The sequence below is a fragment of the Phocoena phocoena genome, chromosome 4, assembly GCF_963924675.1.
Source record: "Phocoena phocoena chromosome 4, mPhoPho1.1, whole genome shotgun sequence".
Taxonomy (NCBI): domain Eukaryota; kingdom Metazoa; phylum Chordata; class Mammalia; order Artiodactyla; family Phocoenidae; genus Phocoena; species Phocoena phocoena.
The window spans coordinates 109,817,936-109,826,875 of NC_089222.1; the positions used below are offsets into that span (position 1 = coordinate 109,817,936).

At 40.3% G+C, this 8,940-nt stretch overlaps 1 pseudogene; it reads right to left on the reverse strand.

The window, feature by feature from the left end:
* Positions 1-4,493: 4,493 nt before the first annotated feature.
* LOC136122276 (R3H domain-containing protein 1 pseudogene) lies at positions 4,494-7,246 on the reverse strand (annotated as a pseudogene).
* Positions 7,247-8,940: the final 1,694 nt, after the last annotated feature.

Genomic DNA, 8,940 nt, shown 5'->3' on the forward strand with positions numbered 1-8,940 from the left:
CGTGCAGGTCGCCTGAGGGTGTCTGATCTTCACTCAGACAGGATGGGGTTAAAGAAGCAGCTGATTCGGGGGCTCTGGCTCACTCAGGCCACGGGGAGGGAGGGGTACGGAGTGCGGGGCGAGCCTGAGGCAGCAGAGGCCGCTGTAACGTTGCACCAGCCTGAGGTGCACCATGCGTTCTCCCAGGGAAGTTGTCCCTGGATCACGGGACCCTGGCTGTGGCGGGCTGCACAGGCTCCCAGGAGGGGAGGTGTGGATAGTGACCTGTGCTCGCACACAGGCTGCTTGGTGGCCACAGTAGCAGCCTTAGCGTCCCATGCCCGTCTCTGGGGTCCGCACTGATGGCGCTCTTAATCCCCTCTCCTTGTGCACCAGGAAACAAAGAGGGAAGGAAAAGTCTATTGCCTCTTCAGCAGCTCCAGACTTTTCCCCAGACTCCCTCCTGGCTAGCTGTGACACACTAGCCCCTTTCAGGCTGTGTTCACACTGCCAACCGCAAGTCCTCTGCCTGCGCTCCGATCGAAGCCTGAACCTCAGCTCCCAGCCCCCGCCCGCCCTCGTGGGTGAGCAGACAAGCCTCTCGGTCTGGTGAGTGCTGGTCGGCACTGATCCTCTGTGCGGGAATCTCTCTGCTTTGCCGTCTGCACCCCTGTGGCTGTGCTCTCCTCCCGGCTCCGAAGCTCCCCCACTCTGTCAGCCGCAGTCTCTGCCCGTGAAGGGGCTTCTGAGTGTGTGGAAACCTTTCCTCCTTCACAGCTCCCTCCCACTGGTGCAGGTCCTGTCCCTATTCTTTTGTCTCTGTTTATTCTTTTTTCTTTTGCCCTACCCAGGTATGTGGGGAGTTTCTTGCCTTTTGGGAGGTCTGAGGTCTTCTGCCAGCGTTCAGTAGGTGTTCTGTAGGAGTTGTTCCATGTGTAGATGCATTTCTGATGTATTTGTGGGGAGGAACGTGATCTCCAGGTCTTACTCTTCGGCCATCTTGAGGCTCAAGGTCAATTTAATTCTAAAATATAGAAGAGAAATCAAAATATGTTACTTTTTAGATATTTAAGTTTTTTAAGGAGAACTGGAATTGGGAGAAAATGTCAATATTATAGCTCTTAAAATAGGTTACTCGGCAAAAATACTGTAAGAGTATAAGTTAAATATATTTAAATGCAGATGGGTCTAGTTAATAGTTAATTGTTATATCTCATGCTGTTTCACTTATAAATTATAAGCAAAACAATATTAATGGAGCCATTAGAAATCATGTACAAATAACATGACAATATTTATTTTAACGTTGGCTTATTGAAAATTAACTTGTATGGCCTAAATAATATGGAAAAGATATGAGTCTAGAAGCTATTCTATTGGGCTCTGTTCTTAATTCTCATATTTCCTTTTAGTAATTTTCTACAGGGGTTACAGAATATACTATTTATTTCCATGATCCATCCACCCTACTCTTGTTTTAGTTGTTACTTACCACATTGATAATTATTTGAGTTTCAACATGTACTATGCCTTCTAATTTTTCTACTGCATGATTGCTTTTGTGACTTTTAGTCAGAGACCAGCTACTGAGAAGGATATAAAACTCTGGAGATCCTATGTTTCAGCATTATAAGAATAGGATTATCTCCAGACTTTTGTCACCCACTGCTAAACCAGGAGCTGAGCATGTGTAGATTAAGTCAAGAGAAAAGCTGCTGACCCTCACGTGAAGAGCTTGAAGAACCAGATATGGGGATTATAACTGAATAATCTGTTTTTTCCATGATATTTTTCATCATATAAAAGGCAGAAGATATATATATATATATATATATGCAATATATTCTTTTTTGAGAAGCGAATATGTGAATCTAGTGATATTCCTTATAGTTTGACTATAGTTACAGTGGTCAGTAAGACATAATAAGGCTTTTTCCATCATGGTTCAAGAGCTAATTTTGTCTGGTCTTACAGAAGAACAAAGAACAGTTATCCAGATTATAGCTCATGAAGTGGTTGCTTGAGCAGGTGTTACAGAAAGGATACCACATACATATTGATAATAAAACTAGCTATATGCTTCAGTCTCTTGCAGTCATAGCCTATATCTGCTTATAACAGATTCTGAGACTGATTTGATGTCTCTCAATTAATAGGAAAGTCATCACTATCTCCGAAAAGGAGAGTCTGTGGACCCCACATGGGGAAGAAGATAAAGCCAGAGGAGAATCTTTTGTTCAGGGCAGTACAAATATATCTGAAGTTTAGCTAGTTTTAAAATTAGAATCCTATTGGTTTTCCCATCTTCCTAGAAGATTTAGGATTATATCAGCAGTGATGGGCATGTATGTATGATAAGGCAGAGTAAAAAAGGAGATTTTTGGTCTAATCATGCAACAAAGTTATTTTATAAAAAGCAGTCAAATTTCCTGAAGGAAAATTTTATTTCCTTGATTTTTCACTTTGAAAATTAGAATTATTCTATCACTAAGCTATACATACACTTTTGCTTCCCCTGATTGGGATAACACTTTGTGATACTGCCACAATTCTCTCCTTGGTATTCGCAAGGCTTCCATTAACAGAGGACTGTCACCTTGTTGGAAGTTCAGAAGTAGAGGAACAAATTTATATCACCCTAATGACAAGACTGGTAGGGAGCATTGTGTAGTTGTATAATGATTATTCTACAAAACAGCAAAATGAATAGCTCTGAGGTCTATCAAAGAGCCAGGTGGTTACAATCAAGATGAAATCTTAATTTGGAAGGATTTACTGCTTTGAGCATTAAAGGGACTGTAGTGTCCTGGCCATCATAAGTACTAAGTCATTCTGGTACCAAGGGTAAAGGAGAAAAAATTAGGTGGCAAGCCTATTATCTATTGCACTTCTTTATTCCAGTAAGTGAATTCTGTTATAAGATTCTTTTTGTCAGAAGTGTTAAATATTATTTTTAAATCAGGCATGAAAAGTGGAAGTTTTAAGGGTTTTAAGTTCTATGATTTAGAACTACCATGCTTTACAACTTCAAATTTAAAAAGTTAATTTTGTAAGTGTATATATCTGCTTGTTTTAGAAATAATTATACATCTGCTGAAAATAAATCATACACACATAATAACTAGGCTTGTTGCCATAGTAAATACAGTAAAACTGACAGTTGCTTTTAGAAACAGTTGATATTCTTCTAATAGAGGATAAAATAAAATGTTTTTCCTCCAAATATTTAGAAATAAGTCATTAAATTGAACTTAATGTCATAAGTAAAATTTAGATTACCACAAATAATTATTTATAATTGTAATATGAGAAGGTATTATAAATATTTTATTGGAGTAATTATAAAAATCAAGGTGATTAAAACCTTGTTGTAAACAGGAAGATAGTACTCCTGATATACATGAAGCATAATTTTTCTAATTTGAGAATTACTTTTTGGACAATCACTAAACGTAGTTAAAATAAAGTGCATTGCATTGGGCTTATTTTATCTTTTATTTTTTCTCATTTAAAAGCATGATTTTAATTTACAAAAGACAAAGTGGGTATATATTTGTAAACATTTATTCTCTTGAACTAAAAAAGGCTTGCATCAGCACACATTGTACAGCCTTGTAAATTGAAAAACAGGTTCCTTGTTCATAAGTGCAATGAATCTTTGATGTCCAGCGATCTGCTGCAAACAATGAAAACACATTTTAAACCACTTAAGAAGTTTCCAGCACTCATCAAATGCATTTCCTCAGGTGACAAAAAAATCCACAAGGAAGGGAATGAAAATAAGTGGCATTTAATTATTGGAGGGAGACTTAAAAAAAAAAAAGGAAGTATTTTCCTGCCTAGAATGATTCCTATTCCCCTTTGAACCTAAGTGGTTTGATTAAGAGGTGTTAAGAACAAAATTTACTTTACACTTAATGTTTATATGACCTAAGTGAATAAGGAAAAGACCCTATGAGGGAATTCTATATTTTCGGGAAATTGTTTCTGTGTTTAGAGATATAGGGGAAGAATAGTCTTCTATTTGTGGGGTCTCCTTAGTCACTCTCCAGCCCCCCAAAGACAGTACACCATTGTGACTTGGTTATTACACTCCTGCATTCTTTTCCCCAAAAATTCTATGTTGGATCACACTGTGCTGGTTTCAAAAAAAGAAATACAGGTTGCAACTGGTTGTAATCATTTTGAAGAATAATTTGCTGTACAATAGAGCTGATACAAGAATTCAGAAATATAAAACAAAATAACTATAAAAGTTAGGAGGAAATTGAACAGCATTTCCTCAGAAAAAGCTGCTAACTCTGTATCATTCCGATGTGAATTCCTACAGTCATCTGAGGTGAAATGTGTATTCCCCACCACGCCTTTGCTGGATCACTGGCCTGTCTTCAGAAGTTGTAATGCCATGACCACACATCCTAGGAGTCTCATGTTAGCAGAAGCTCCAAATACCAAGCCAGTTAAAGATGGGTGAGGACAGGGGAATCACAAAGGCCATGGGTCCAAAGTGGCTGTTACTGAGAACTTGCTCTTTCCAAAATGTGAAAGTCATAATGCTTCTTGCTCGTTCTCAGCTTAAACTCGTTAACTGAGTTAATTTGTTTCTTCAGAGAATTCTGTGCAGCCGAGATGGAGGGGAATGTGGCTAAGACAGTGTACATGGAGGCCAAGTCACTAGGTTTAGAGCTTTCAGGGTTGACAGTGCTGTCCCCACTGCCACAGCAGAGGAGGTGATAACGCAGCTGGGGCTGGTACTGGGGGTCCCAGAGCCACCAGATCTTGGCGCAAATTTTAAAGAGTTCCCCAAAAAGCTTCTCAGCTTCCACACGAGTTATTCCATCTTGTAGTTCAGTAATTTCCAAGACCTTCCCAACAACTGCTTCTCCTGCACCAAGGTCAGTGGATCCAGCTTTTTTAGCTTGTTTCCTTCCTCGGTTTCCATGCCTGTTGCCAGGCTGACCCTGTTGGGCTGGAATGTGTCTGTGCAGAACAGCAAGAGGGTTGTACTGCAGGGGCTGGCCAAGTAACGGGTATCTGGCATCTCCTGAACAATATTGTCTCTACTGCTAAATTCCATACACTTCTGTCCTCTCTGGTGATCACCATAATATTAGTTTTGTTGCCACTGTGGGGGTGGATGGGCACAAGATTGTGGATTGTTTGGTACACTGAGCTGCATCGTCACCATTCCACCACCAGGTGGTGGACGTGGCACAGCTGCACACTGGTGGCCTTGGAGCTGCTTGGGAATTGCATGGTGAAGTAGTTCGAGGCAACTGTACTTGTTCTAATCCTGGATGTTGCAAGTAACCTACTGAGGAGCTTAAATTATTTTGTTAGCCTGGTGGAATGATGCTGTAGTAAACTGGCATTCCTGCTGTAGGCATAGATCCTTGATTAGAATGATTAGGAAACATAGCAGGCTGTTGATAATCTGATGGGTAATTCCTTGAGAACCTTGAGGTAGTGAAACCTGAAATGATGGCACTGAAGGATAGGCAATGACCACTCCTTGAATCTGATTTCCAATGCTGTTGGGCTGGCCACCAACTAGGCTCTGACCCTGGGGTTGCTGAGCTCCAACTATCCCCTGGTAGTTTTGCTGCCGGTTGGGCATAACTTGATAACCTGTCTGCTGGGCGGGCTGGGGTAGTGGTTGGTTTAGATGTGAATTGTAATGGACAGAAGGGACTGCGCGATACTGAGGTTGACTGGAGTGGTAGTGGCCTGGAGCACAATAACAGGCTGGCATCTGTGGAGAGGGCTGCTGAATATGTCCTTGCTGCTGGAGCACAGGCTGGCTGACATGATGACCAGAGGCGGAATAGCAAGCAGTAGGGACTGGCTGCCCAGGAGGTAGGGGAGGAAGAGGAGGCAGTGGTGGTGGGGGAGGCTGCTGTCGTGATATAACCAGACTGCTGTACTGAAGAACAACAGTGGACTGGAACATGGTGGCTTGAGTATCAGAACCATCTGCACATGGCTGGCGGGCAAGACTCAGGTGGCTACACTGAGACCCATGGTTGTCCTGCTGTGAGAAAATATGCTGAGCTGCTTGTTGTTGAGGTGATAGGGGAGGCAGAGGTGGCTGTGGAGGTCCAGACACTTGGGTTCTAACTGGTTGTTGAGTCATAGGAGAATTATACACAACTGGACTCCCATCTGGGTTTATGAAGGGCTGACCTGTTTTTGAAAGCCTGCCTATGCTTTTGCTTCTTCCAGAACTATCACCTCTTGTCAGAACTGAAATTCCACCAAAGCTGCTGGCTTTGGTTACTGCAGGCTTGAAGTTTCAGAGAGAGCTGTCTGAATCTGTGCTGCTCCAGGGTCGTGATTCAGAGTACTTCAACTCGTTCTCATTGCTGCTTTGATGGCTATCTGTTGCTCTCCCTGAAGAATCTTTATTAACTCTAAATATCTGGCACCTCTGCTGGGTGCTACTAGCATCCTCGTCTTGGATTATTTTGTCAATAATATAATTCTCTTGGGAACACAGGGGATCTTGGTAAAATATTCGGTCTCTAGCTCTCTGGTACTCTTCTTCTCTTTCTTCTATAGATTTGCTTCTTCTGTAAGCTTTCAAATGTATTCTCATCTGGGTATCATCTTTGTCAAAGGTATCCTCTCTTGAGGATATATCATTTCTGAAAGTCTTCACCTTTATCATCCTTAATATGTTCATTAAATTTCTGATCAGGTATTCTGGTATTGCTAGTTTTGTTTACTGTGACAGACTTCCCACTCTGATCAACATTATGGTCTAATCCAAAGTAAGCAGCGACTCTGTGTAATAGCATCCTATGGTAAGATGTCATTGGGTGGAATTTTTTACGTGGAGACTCATTATTACCAATGGAATCTAAAATTTCTTGTTCCAATTTCAACAGCATCATACTGCCCCTGGAATTGTTTTTTTAATGTATTTACTAAAAATTCATGTAGACCTATGCTGGTTGAATCAGTGTATTCTTGACCTAGAATCTCTTGATAACATTTTTCTGGGCAACTTATCACTGGCTTTTTCTTCTTCTGCTTCCCCTTTTGAGGGCTTCTCCTCTTTTCCAAATGATTATGTTACCTGTATCTGAATTTTCCCCTGCAAATCAATATTGTTGTCAATGCAATGTTCATTCTTCTCTGCCAAAATCTTCCCATAGTTTTCTGATTTGATAAGATTTACAACTCTGGTTGTATCTTTCACTTCTGCCTCCAAATCCTTCATTGCTTCAGTTTCATTTTTTACAGTAACAGTATCAGACATCCTCATTAGCAAAGGTTATTTTAGAATTCTACAGGGAACTTGAAGCCTGATGTGTCCCATGGATGTGGAATTGTGGTGTCCCGCAAAAATAAAATAAAATAATCCAAGGTTCTTTCTCACAGTTGTCAGCCAGGATGTCAATTGTCTTGACCAATTTAGAATCTGGCAGGAGGAGTCCCATGTCCTTGTCACCACTGTAGATTCCTGGACTGTCTAGAATAAAATATATCATACCTTTCAGGGGCCCGTGTTACTGAGGAGGAGACGTTTGGAGTGCGGCGCAGCAAGGCGACGGAGGGGCTGGGTGGGTGCAAGTTAAGAGTCTTACGAAAGGGAATTAACCCCATCACCAGCTCTGACACAGGCTCCAGTGGCAGTCACGGCTGGCAAAATCCCACCCGTTCCCACCACCAGGCTTATTTTATCTTGAATACAGGCTTTGATTATTTACTATAAGAATATCATTATATTTAAAAATCTTATTGCCAATCTTTACATTTTTATTTATTGAATACATCAATATTAGACATTAGTTTGAACATTTTATGTAATACTAATCTATAATATAAAATCCCTTTTATTCATGTAAAATAATTATCTTGGTCTTATATAATGTGGTGATTAATGAGCCAAAGTGTAACAGTTTAAACATAATTAAAATGCATGTTTTGTATACTTTCAAGTAGTTCTTTCGATTCAGTTTTTTTCAAGTGAAGAATTACTTAATATTACATTTTAAGAGTGAATGTATAATTCTCCTGTTTTGTTTTGTTTTTACAGAGAAGCACTGTCCTTTCTGTTCTCAGAATTTAGACCACCCTTAGCTCACTGTTATGGACTGAATGCTGGGTCTCCCCCAAAGTCATATGTTAATATTTCAGCCCACCATGTGATAGCATTAGGAAGTGGGGTCTTTGGGAAGTAATTAGGTCATGAGGGTGGAGCCCTCATGAATATGATGAGTGTCCTCATAAGTGTAGACCAGAGCACTTTCTTTCCCTCTTTCTTGCTCTCTGCCATGTGAGGACACACCTAGAAGTCAGCTGATTGCAAAAAAAGAAGAGTGCTCTCAGTATAATACTGGATCTACTGTCCACTTGATCTCGGACTTCCCAGTCTGTAGAACTGTGAGAAATAAATTCTTGCTGTTTAAGCCGCCTATCTGTGGTATTCTGTTAGAGCAGCCTAAACTGACTTAGACACCAACATAATAGAATTTACATTTGTACAGATCAATGGGGTGGAAAAGTTTTATTCAGCCTTCTAGAATATCTTCAATATGAAAGAGATTATTATTTTTTTTCATTTTATAAGATCATATCACATAGAACCTACCCTTTTAAGTTATACTCAAACCCTGTTAAAACCACTAATCAAGAATATGACTTTGAACATTTTCTTATATAAAGTGAAAGTTTACATTTGATATTGGACTGATGGATCTTTATAATTAGGAATTTGAAATTGTGTGTGTGTGTGTGTTTTCTAGATTGCTTTGATAGAGCAGAAGTACACAATCCTGGCTATGTCTTAGAACCACCTGGTGGTCCTACAAAAAAAAATTACCTTTGCTGGAAACCTACCTCCAGAGATTTGATGGGGAGAGAAGGGGGTTGAGAACTGATGTAATTTACTAGGACTCCAAAAGAGTTTATTGTGCAGTAAGGGTTAAGAACTGCTTGCCTAAGTACAGGTAGATA